The sequence below is a fragment of the Sus scrofa genome, chromosome 7 (genome assembly GCF_054392235.1).
Source record: "Sus scrofa isolate SSC_HxYL_T2T_F1_AM1 chromosome 7, Sscrofa_HxYL_maternal_Yorkshire_Landrace_v2.0, whole genome shotgun sequence".
Lineage (NCBI taxonomy): Eukaryota > Metazoa > Chordata > Mammalia > Artiodactyla > Suidae > Sus > Sus scrofa.
The window spans coordinates 29,152,492-29,164,606 of NC_139389.1; the positions used below are offsets into that span (position 1 = coordinate 29,152,492).

At 40.0% G+C, this 12,115-nt stretch overlaps 1 pseudogene; it reads left to right on the forward strand.

Moving 5' to 3' along the window:
* Positions 1 to 227: 227 nt before the first annotated feature.
* On the forward strand, positions 228 to 10,555 carry LOC146401484 (butyrophilin subfamily 1 member A1 pseudogene; annotated as a pseudogene).
* Positions 10,556 to 12,115: the final 1,560 nt, after the last annotated feature.

A 12,115-nucleotide genomic window follows, 5' to 3' on the forward strand; every position in this document is an offset into this window, starting at 1 on the left:
TAACTTGTAAAGGAAGAAGAGTGAAATGCCAAGAGCAGGAAGCTAAGCCCCTCCCTTACCCCTGGAAGGGATGCCTTCCCAAGCTTGCTATTTCTGCTCCCACAGACTTTCCCAGTCCCTTTCTTTTGACTTCCCAGTAGCCAGTGCTCTGTAATCCTCCAGGTCCTAGACCTCAGTTTTTACTCCCTTGGGTGGGGCTCTCTGCTGCTAGGGGTGAGCCCTAATTAATGTCGTCTATGTTCAGCTGCCACTCGGACCTCATCACACACTCTTGTGCTAAAGGAAAGTTTCTCAAAAAGGATAAACGCAGTTATTATTACATGTTGATGCTCTTTGTAGCTCCGCCTTTGGCCTCTGGGCATGGTGGTTTTAACCAATCTCCTAAGAGTGGGCCCATAGGTATTCTTAAAGAATTTTATGTTATGTGAGAGAGCAGAATCCCCTTGCTCCATAAGTCAGTTTTGTGAATGGAGAGAGTACTCTGTGGAGCACAGAATCCCACGCCTCAACTGTGCCATCAAAGCAACATAAACATTTTAGAACGTTCTTGATGTGACACACAACAAGTGTTTATTAATTTGGAAAATTCGTGACTTAAACATGCCAAGGAGAATATACTCTATATATTCATAACACAATTTTTTTTTTTTTTTACCGACTCTGCTGAACAAAACAGATCAATTCCTGGCTGTCATGGACTTCATTCCTACACCGTTTACCTCTCTCTGACAACTTGCTTGAGCTTGAACTCTTTCGGTCTTTTTGTCTTATTGAGTAATAGATAATTGGTTATCCCCAGAAGATATTGATACATTATTGTTAACTGAAGTTTCATGTTTGTTTAGATGTCCTTACTTTTTATTTAGTATCATTTTCTGCTACAAACCCCATATTACATTTTTTATTTTTTTCATTTATAACAATTTTTATTTTTTGCATTATAGCTGGTTTAGATGTTTCTCCTCTTGGCTATGGCAATTTCTCGGATTTTCCTTGGTTTGAAAGTGACCTTGACAATTTTCAGGAGTCCTTGTCAGGAATTTTATATGTCATCAAACTGAGAGTTGTCTGGTGTTTTTCTCATGGAAAGACAAGAGGAAGATTGCAGAGGTAAACTGCCATTTTCATCACATCATATCAAGTGTATATGCTATCAACACGATTTATGTTGGACTCATTGACCTCACTGAAGTAAGGTTTATGAGCTTTCTCCACTGCACAATTATTCCTTTCCACCTCCCATTTCCATACCATACACTGTGGAAAGCATCACTATGTGTGAACCCCCACATCTAAGGAGTGAAAAGTTATGCTTCCCCTCCTTGAGGACAAAGTAATACAACCTATGTATATTACTTGGAATTCATTTACATGAAATGTTTGTCTCTTTTTCTCCTGATTAATTAATTTAATCATTTGTTTTTTTATCAAGATGGATGGACTTATGCATATTTATTTTATACTTTAGGTTAAGGCAATATTATTTAATCTTGTTATTTAAATTGTTCCAGCTTTGGCCATTGGGAGCCCTTTCATTTGGCTTCTGCACCTCTTTGATATGCCCTCATCAACTTTTTTAGCCCTTTTTACTTTCTGATACTACAAAATGCTTCAGAGCCAGTCCTAGAATCAACCATTTCTCCGTGGAGCCCCGCATGGTTCTTTTTATTGGAGAATGGTAGTAAAAAGTACATCTGGGAGTTCCTGCTCTGGCTCAACAGGCTGGGCAGTGTTTTGCGAGCATTGGGATGCAGGTTCCATCCCCAGCCTGGCACAGTGGGCTAAGGATCTAGTGTTGCCGCTGCTGTGGCTTCAGTGGTGACTTTGGCTCAGATGTGATCCCTGGCCTGGGAGGCTAAAAAAGCTGCTGGGAGGCTAAAAAAGCAAACAAACAAAAAGCAGTATCTGGTTGCTAGGTTTGTGGAGCTTCTTTTTTAAATCTTTCCTTACTTTCATTGATCAAACAAAGGAGATAGGGTAGACTTTAAAGATTTGTCTTCTTTTGAGGTGATCCTGTCTTTACTTTTGGTTCTGGATCAAGGTTGTTTCCTGTTGTTGCTACTGACATTTCCTAAGTGCACATTCTAGTAAATTTGGAAAATTTAGCACGAATCTTCTGTTAATATCATCTGTGGATCTACTTGTAAATCAGGAAATCCCTCTACCTCCAGAAAGAGTTCACTGAGATAAATAACTAATCCTATGGCTGGGATTTTTGGTGACAAGTAGTTCAAATCTGAGGGAAGGGATACCGATTCTTAGCAAACATGAACCCTTAAAAAGGAGCTTATTTATACCTCTCAGAGTGCCAGAATCTCCTCAATACCATCTCCAAAGCTATTGTGATCCCATAACAATCTCCATTGTGTGACCGTTTGCTCTTGATGGATTACCTCTCTGAAGCAGGTGACATTTTTATCTTCAGCAGCTGTTATCATTTCTCTCTTATACAGGTTGCAAATTTGACTTTAAGAAATCTCCACAAAATAGTCCTAATTCTGCTTGATGACTTCTCAGGATGACCACTGTTCCACATGCTTAGTCCTTTAGGTGTTTGAATATTATTACCTTAATCGCCCAAAGGTTTTTCCTTTTCAGATTGTATTATTTTCTTAAGGCTACTCTAACAAATTACCAAAAACTTGGTGGTTTAAAAGATCAGAAATTTATTCTCTCCCAGTTCCGAAAGCCAGATGTCTGAAATCAAGGTCTTAGTAGCAGTGCACCCTCTCTGAAACCTCTAGGTGAAAGTATTTTCTGTTTCTTCCAGCTTCTGGTGGTGACACAGACATTCCTTGGTTTGTGGTTATATAACTTCTATCTGTGCTTCCATTTTCCCAAGGCCACCTTCTCTGCATGTATCTCTTATAAGGACATTTATTTTTGAATTTAGAGCCTACTTGGAACATTGAGGAAGGTTTTCTCTCAATATCCTTAATTTAATTACATTTACAATTGCTCTTTTTCCAGATAAGGTTGAGTTCATAGGTTCTGGGGATTAAGACATGGATCGATCTTTCGGGAAGCCACCATTCAACCACTCCACAGGCTCAACATCTTCAATCATTTTAACCATTTATTCTTCTTTGGGGGGTGTCCAAATTATTCTCAGTTAGAGTTGTCATATTCTTTTCATGATCAAATTTGTCAATTCCTTATCAAACTATGCCTCTAAGAACATGGTAGGTCCTGATGTAATCAGTGAATACTAGAATGAGACTACTATATTTTTCTGTATTGAGCAGTCAAATGAGTCCAATGACACTCATCAGAACATCAATGACAACTTTCAGAGAAGAGGGAAGTTTCTTCTAGAACTTGGACTCTATCATTTTCATTGCTTTCTTTTAATTGCTTGTTCATGAGAGAGACTGTGAAGGGAAACAGGAACCACAGGAGAAGGAGTGGTAGCTAGCAGGATCATGTCTAAGATGAGGTAGGTACTGAGTGTGGTTCTATCCCCTACCAGCGCTTGCCTGGGAGATTGAAGGATGCCCTGGAGGATTTCGTGTCCTTTCTCATCCTTATGCTCCTCCTTGTGGAGAACTTGTAATGTCACAGTGTTCTCTGGGAATTCAGAAGGAAGAGAAAATTTGAAACGGTTATCCATTCGATAACCAGAGATGGTTTTCCTGTGATACTGGTAAATGAAACATTTCTTTTCTCTCTCTCTGCTCATTCATTATGCTTGATGCTTAGAGATGCTGATTGAAGGGGAAAAAAATCCCCCAAAGAGAAAGAGAATCCTTTTATACACTTGTTGACCATCTCTTCTGCACAGGGGACTCTGCTAGGCATAAGAGGATGTTGGCTCCCCTCAGAGAATGCATGAGTAATGAAATGGTGTAAATATAGAAGTAACAATAATTCAAGAGGTATACCTTAATTTACGTTTTTGAGAATACACTTTTCTTTAGTTGTCATATAGAAGAGGGAAGAAATGATGTAAACTTTAAGTTTAACAGCATTATGGTTTCTTATTTCCCTGTGCTAATTCAGACTCTCCTTCCCTCACTTTTAGTTCATTAATTCAAAAGGAAAATAGAAACTTCCAAAGTAAACCACATAGGGTATATATTCCCAAATGACTGTTTAGTAGTATGTGCACAGAATAATGATTGGACACTATTCACAATACAAACATTGTCAGAATTTAATTTTTATTTTTTGGTCTTTTTTTTTTTTTTTGCCTTTTTTATGGCCACATTGGTGGCATATGGAGGTTCCCATGCTAGGGGTCTAATCAGAGCTGTAGCTGCCGGGCTACACCACAGCCACAGCAACGGGGGATCCGAGCTGTGTCTGCGACCTACACCACAGCTCATGGCACTGCCGGATCCTTAACCCACTGAGTGAGGCCAATGATTGAACCTGCAACCTCATGGTTCCTAGTCGGATTCGTTAACCACTGAGCCACATCGGGAACTCCCATGTCAGACATTTTAAAAGAGGACATATGGGATCAATTTCCAACAAAATAGGCTGTTATTTCATTCCATTTAATGTCTGAGTAATATTCCATCGTGTATATGTACCACATCTTCTTTAGCCATTCCTCTGTCGATGGGCATTTAGGTTGTTTCCATGTCTTGGCTATTGAAAATAGTGCTGCAATGAACATCGGAGTACATGTGTCTTGGAGAGTCTAGGTTTTCTCTGGATAGATGCCCAGGAGTAGGATTGCTGGATGAAAGTGTAGTTCTATTTTTTCTTTTCTGAGGAATCTCTACACTGTCTTCCACAGTGGTTGCACCAATTTAAAATCCCACCAACATTTTTCTCCACACCCTCTCCAGCATTTATTGTTTGTAGACTTTTTTTTTTTTTTTTTTTTTTTTTTTGTCTTTTTGCTATTTATTGGGCCGCTCTCGCGGCATATGGAGGTTCCCAGGCTAGGGGTTGAATCGGAGCTGTAGCCACCGCCCTACGCCAGAGCCACAGCAACACGGGATCCGAGTCGCATCTGCGACCTACACCACAGCTCACGGCAACGCCGGATCGTTAACCCACTGAGCAAGGGCAGGGACCGAACCTGCAACCTCATGGTTCCTAGTCGGATTCGTTAACCACTGTGCCACGACGGGAACTCCTGTTTGTAGACTTTTTGATGATGGCCATTCTAGCTGGTGTAAGGTGATAACCTGATTGTGGTTTTGATTTGCATTTCTCTAATAATGAGTGATGTTGAATACCTTTTCATGTGTTTTTTGGCCATCTGTATGTCTTTGGAGAATTGTCTGTTTAGCTCTTCTGCCCATTATTTGATGGGGGGGTTAGTTTTTTTGTTTTTTGGTATTGAGCGGTAGGAGGCGTTTACAGATTTTGGAGATGAATCCCTTGTCAGTCGCTTCATTTGCAAAGATTTTCTCCCATTCTGTGGGTTGTCTTTTTGTTTTGTTTAGGGTTTCCTTTGCTGTGCAGAAACTCTTAAGTTTGATTAGGTTGTATTTGCTTACTTTTGTTTTTACTGTCATTACTCTAAGAAGTGGATTTGAAAAGATGTTGCTGTCATTTACGTTGGAGCATATTTGGCCTATGTTTTCCTCTAAGAATTTTATAGTGTCTGGTCTTCTATCTAAGTCTTTAATCCATTTTGAGTTTATTTTTGTGTATGGTGTTAGGGACTGTTCTAATTTCATTCTTTTCTGTGTGGCTGTCCAGTTTTCCCAGCACCACTTATTGAACAGGCTGTCTTTTCTGCATTGTATAGTCTTGCCTCCTGTGTCATAGCTTAGATGGCTGTATGTGCGTGGGTTGAATTCTGGGCTTTCTATCCTGTTCCACTGATGTATATGTCTGTCTTTGGGCTGGTACCTTACTGTTTTGAGGATTGTTGCTTTGTAGTATAGTCTGAAGTCAGGGAGCCTGATTCCTCCAGCTCCATTTTTCTTTTTCGGGATGTCTTTGGCTATTCTGGGTCTTTCGTGCTTCCAAACAAACTTTAAAATATTTTGTTCGAGTTCTGTGAAAAATATCCTTGGTCATTGGTTAGGGGTTGCATTGAATCTGTAGATTGCTTTGGGTAGTATAGTCATTTTGATAATATTAACACTTCGAATCCAAGAGCATGGCATGTCTTTCTATCTATTTGCGTCATCTTTGGTTTCTTTCATCAGTGTCTTCTAGTTTTCGGAGTACAGGTCTTTTGTCTCTTTAGGTAGGTTTACTCCTAGGTATTTTATTCTTTTGGATGCGATGGTAAATGGGATTGCTTCCCTAATTTCTCTTTCTTTCATTGTTAGTGTATAGAAATGCCATCGATTTCTGTGTATTGATTTTGTATCCTGCAACTTTGCCAAAGTCATGAATGAGCTCTAACAGTTTTCTGGTAGCTTCTTTAGGATTCTCTAGGTATGGTATCATGTCATTTGCAAATAGTGATAGTTTTACTTCTTCCTTTCCAATTTGGATTCCTTTTATTTCTTTTACTTCTCTGATTGCTGTGGCTAGGACTTCCAAAACTATGTGGAAGAGTACTGGCGAGAGCGGACATCCTTGTCTTGTTCCTGATCTCAGCGGGAATTCTTTCAGCTTTTCACCATTGAGAATGATGTTCGCTGTGGGTTTGTCATATATGGCCTTTATCATGTTGAGGTAGGTTCCCACTGTGCCCACTTTCTGAGTGGTTTTTATCAGAAATGGGTGTTGGATTTTGTCAAAGGCTTTTTCTGCATCTATAGAGAGGATCATATGGTTTTTATTCTTCAGTTTGTTAATGTGGTGTATCACATTGATGGATTTGTGGATATTGAAGAACTCTTGCATCCCTGGGACAGATCCCACTGGATCATGATGTACAATCCTTTGAATGTATTGTTGTATGTTAAAGTCCCCCACTATGATTGTGTTATTATCAATTTCTCCTTTTAAGGTTGTTAGCAGTTGCCTTATATATTGTGGTGAACGTATGTTGGGTGCATAGATATTTAAAATTGTTATAACACCTTCTTGGAGTGATCCTTTGATCATTATGTAATGTCCTTCATTGTCCTGAAAATATTCTTCATTTTAAAATCTATTTTGTTTGATATGAGTATTAGCTACTGCAGCTTTCTTTTGATCCCCATTTGCATGAAATATTTTCTTCCATCCTCTCACTTTCAATTTGTATGTGTCCCTACAAGTGAAGTGGGTCTCTTGAAGACAGCATATATATGGGTCTTGTTTTTGTATCCATTCTGCCAGTCTATGTCTTTTGGTTGGGGATTTAGTCCATTCACATTTAAGGTAATTATTGATATGTATGTTTTTATTGCCATTTTCTTGATTGCTTTGGATTTGTTTTTGTTGCTCTTTTTTTCTTTCCTTCTTCTCTTCTTCTTTTCTGCCTACAGAAGTTCCTTTAGTATTTGTTGTAAGGCTGGTTTAGTGTTGCTGAATTCTCTCAGCTTTTGCTGATCTGAGAAGGTTTTGACTTCTTCTTCAAATCTGAAGGAGAACCTTGCTGGGTAGAGTAATCTTGGTTGGAGGTTTTTTCCTTTCATCGCATTGAGTATATCATGCCTCTCCCTTCTGGCCTGCAGAGCTTCTGTTGAAAAATCTGCTGATAGCCTTATCGGGGTTCCCTTGTATGTTATTTGTTTCTTTTCCCTAGCTGCTTTCAAGATTTTCTATTTGTCTTTAATTTTGGTCAGTTTGATTAGTATATGTCTCAGGGTGTTCCTCCTTGGGTTTATTTTGTATGGTACTCGTTGTGCTTCCTGGATTTGAGCGAGTGATTCCTTCCCCATGTTAGGGAATTTTTTGGCTATTATCTCTTGGAATATTTTTTCTGTTTCCTTCTCTCTCTCTTCTCCTTCTGGCACCCCTATAATACGGATGTTGGTGCATTTCACATTGTTCCAGAGTTCTCTGAGACTCTCTTCATTTGTTTTCAATCTTTTTTCTCTTTTCTGTTCTGCTGTGTAATTTCCACTAATCTGTCCTCCACCTCGCTTATTCATTCTTCTGCCTCCTGTATTCTGCTGTTGGTGGCTTCTAATGAATCCTTTATTTCAGTTATTGTATTTTGCATCTCTTCTTGCTTAAGTTTTTTATCTTGTATCTCTTTGGTCAGTGTTTCCTGTAAGTTATCCATTTTTGCCTCCAGTTTATTTCCAATATCTTGCATCATCTTCAGCATCAACAGCCTAAAGTCTTTTTCCTGGAGGCTGAGAATCTCCTCATGGCTTAGCTGTTTTTCTGGGGTTTTTTCTTTCTCCCTCATCTGAGTTATAGTTCTCTGTCTTTCATTCTTATAGGTTTTTGGTATGGTGACCTTTTTATAGATAATAGAGTTGTAGCCTCTCTTACTTCTGATGTCTGCCCCCCTGTAGCTGAAGTCAGTATGGGGGCTTGGTGTAGGCTTCCTGATGGGAGGGGCTGATGCCTGCCCCCTGGTAGGAGGAGCTGATTCCTATCCCTCTGGTGGGTGGGGCTTAGTCTCTGGATGGGATTAGAAGCAGCTGTGTGCCTGAGGGGTCTTTAGGTAGCCTGTTTACTCAGGGGTGGGGCTGTGATCCCACATGGATTGTTGTTTGCCCTGGGGCTTCTCAGCAGCTGGCTGACAGGTGGGGCCAGATTTTCCCATAATGGCCACCTCCAGAGAAAGGTGCTGCTGCTGAATATTCCAGAGAGCTTTGCTTCCAATGTCCTTCCCTCACAACAAGCTACATTCACCCCTGTTTTCTCAGGATGTCCTCCAAGAACTGCAGTCAGGTTTGACCCAGATTCCCTTGGAGACTTTGCTTTGCCCTGGGACTCAGTGCACGTGAAAGTCTGTGTGCCCCTTTTAAGAATGGGGTCTCCGTTTCCCCCAGTCCTGTGGAGCTCTTGCACACAAGCCCCACTGGCCTTCAATGCCAGATGCCCTGGGGCTCTTTCTCCCTGTGCTAGATCCCCACACGTGAGAGTTTGATGTGTGGCTCAGAACTCTCACTCTTGTAGGTGAGTCTCTGTGAACCAGTTAGTTTCCAGTCTATGGAGCTTCCCATCCAGGAGGTATGGAGTTGTTTATATCATGAAATAGACCCTCCTACCTCTTGATTTGTCCTCCTCTTTTTCTTCTGGAGTAGGGTATATTTTTTAAGGTTTCCGGTCCATTTTGGTGAAGTGTGCTCAGACTTTAGTTGTGAATTTTGTTGTTTTTAGGAGAGAAGTTGAGCTCCAGTCCTTCTATTCTGCCATCTTAATTCTGTCTCCACAAAGATATTTTAAATAAATATCTATGTGTGTACAACAAATACTGAAAATCAAAGAAACTCAAAGCACCCCCTAGATTACCCAATATTTTAACAGATAATAATGTGTTTGAAACATTAAATTGTAGCCATTTTAAACTGCAACATTGTGTTTTGAGCATATGTACACTGGTATTCATGGGCTGAAATCTGAGGACACTAACATGAAAAATACTTTCTTTGGTCAGATACACCATGTTCCCTATTTTCTTGGAGACACCCTAAATAGTTTATAGATATTTATCCTATAGGAACGTTGACTTAGAAGACACAGAAGATGGGTCAGGTCTCAAGTCAGACACAATTTAATAGATTGTGAAAAGAAGTTCAAGTTATGAAAGAGTATATTCCTTGGTTGCTCTTATGCTTGACATAATCTTAGGAAATTTATTATATTCATGGTATTCTGGACAGACAGGCAGATTTATTTTTCAGATGGTGAGATCTCATGATTATTTTTTCTTTATATATTAGAGGAACGAGGAAATCGAAGCTGGTGAGTCTATCAAGATCCAGCAGGGAACTTGCTTTTTGTGGAGTGGCTGGAGGATTGCTGGGTAAAAGTGAGCTGGATCTACCCAGGGCCAGAGGAGTCCTGACAGAACGGGAGCCTTCTGGCCCATGCCTACGACCATTGCCAGAAACTTGATAGTCCACTTGTCTTTGCAGCAAATGTGACCCTGGATGAAGCCACTGCCCATCCTGCCCTCCTCGTGTCTGAAAGAGGGAGGCGAGTTACCTGGCAAGAAACTTGTCAAGATCTTCCCAGATCCACACAGAGATTCAACTCCATTCCCTGTGTGCTGGGTCAGCTGCGCATCAACTCAGGGAGGGCCTACTGGGAGGTGGAGGTTGGGGACATGCAATCTTGGGACTTGGGAATTTGTAGAGATAATGTGACCAGGGAGGGGGTATTCACTATGTCCCCACAGAATGGTTTCTGGGCCATTAGGCTCTATGACGGGGACTACTGGGCCCTCACCTCCCCGGAAACTTCTCTTCCTCTAAGAGAAAGACCCCTTAAGGTGGGGATATTCCTGGATTATGAGGCTGGAGATGTATCTTTCTACAACATGACAGATGGATCCCACATTTTCACCTTTCCCCAGAACACATTCTATGGTGTCCTGAGACCACTTTTCAGACTTTGGTCCTCTGACTCGGGCTCCCTAAACATCTGTTCAGCTGAAGGAGAATGTACTGATGTAATTCATAAGTCTACCCTCCAGGTGAAATGATCACTTTGCCCCAAAGAAGATCGCATTTCTCCCCTAGCAAGATATAAATACATTTTTTCCTAGTCCCTACTGGTTCATTGTCAATATAAAGCTCTGTGACACAGACTTGATGATTGTCCCTCATATCAGTTCTTCCTGTTTTTGTCATATATTCCTTCTCATTATTACCTTTTCCTATGACAACCTCCTACAAGTATTAGATTTCTTACACCCCCTTAGTGCATGTGACTAAAGGATGGTGTTGTATTAAAAGGTGAATTACAAGGATGTGTCCTTAAAGGAAAATTGTGTCTTTCTTTTCTTCTTTACTTTTCTTCTGGCTATAAAGTGTCATGATTAATGGAACTCAAAAGACATATATGACCATGTAATATGACGCAGATGGTAGAGAAATTGAAATGAACTTGGGAGTCTGACAACTCCATGGAGCCCCTCTATTGCCCAATTCTAGAATTCTTTTCTGTGAAACATAAACATTTATATCTTTAATCAATTTATGTGTTGGATATTTGTCCCTTGTGATTGATTCTTACCCTTACCAGTGCCCTCTGCCTTTAAGTTGGGCAGCAGATGACATCCACATTGAATATGCAAGTGAAACTGGAGGTATAAGTCCTGTACTTGGTTACATAGCTACTCCTACTCCTGCACTGTGTCAGTCTCATCAGGCCCCTTTATGTCTCCTAATTCATTCGTCACTCCTGACTTCACTTCCTACCCTTTTCCCTACTTGGTGTCATGGCTAATAATTTCAAGTATTCTCTTCCTACGAAATGGAAATCCTGGTGTCATTGTTTTTCTGCCACAATAACTTGGCAAAATACAAATACAAATTAATCTAATTATACATTTGTATACTGGCAGCCTAAAATGCTATAACAGTCTACCCAAATGAGTAGATGTTTCTTTCATATATGTTTAACAATCTTTCAACTCGTGCACACCACTACTATCCCGTAATCCTCTCCAGCCATTTGCATTCCCTTACTTTTGGTAGGCAGTTTTCTTAAACATTTCTCTTTCTTTAAACTTGCAACTACTGACTCCTTATTCTCAGTTTATGACTGTATTCCTTCTTTGAATTTAATAATAAGAAGAAACCGAAGAAAAATCCATCATGAGGGAACTATCTGAACTTTTTAGCAACAAATAGAACAAACTTATTCAATTCTGTATTTCTCTGTTATTCCTTCCTCACTGTTATATTAGGGAAGAATCTCTCTTCCTTTACTTGAGATACTGATCCTTCTTCTCTCCGTCCATCCTGTACTGCCCTCTCTGGTACTGGGATCCCCCAGTTATTCCTCCTCAGCCTTTGTACTAGCTTCTTCCTATGTACCTTAAAATTTTGAAAATCTTTCTCATTTAAAACGAAAGCAATACAATATTCTATCAACCCCCATATCTTGTCATAATCAACATCCTCAGAATAGTTATCATATAATCTATTCATATTGCCTGTTTCCTTTTCATCCTCAGCATATTGTATCATATGTGTTTTGTGTCCTCCCTTCCCAACTCCTCAAATTTAACATACCGAATTACTAATCTCTAGTATTCAGCATGTGACCTTATTTGGAATTAGGGTCATTCAAGGTGTAATTAGCTAGGATGGGGTCATGTTAGATTAGGGTGGTTTCCTAATCTAACATGACTGGT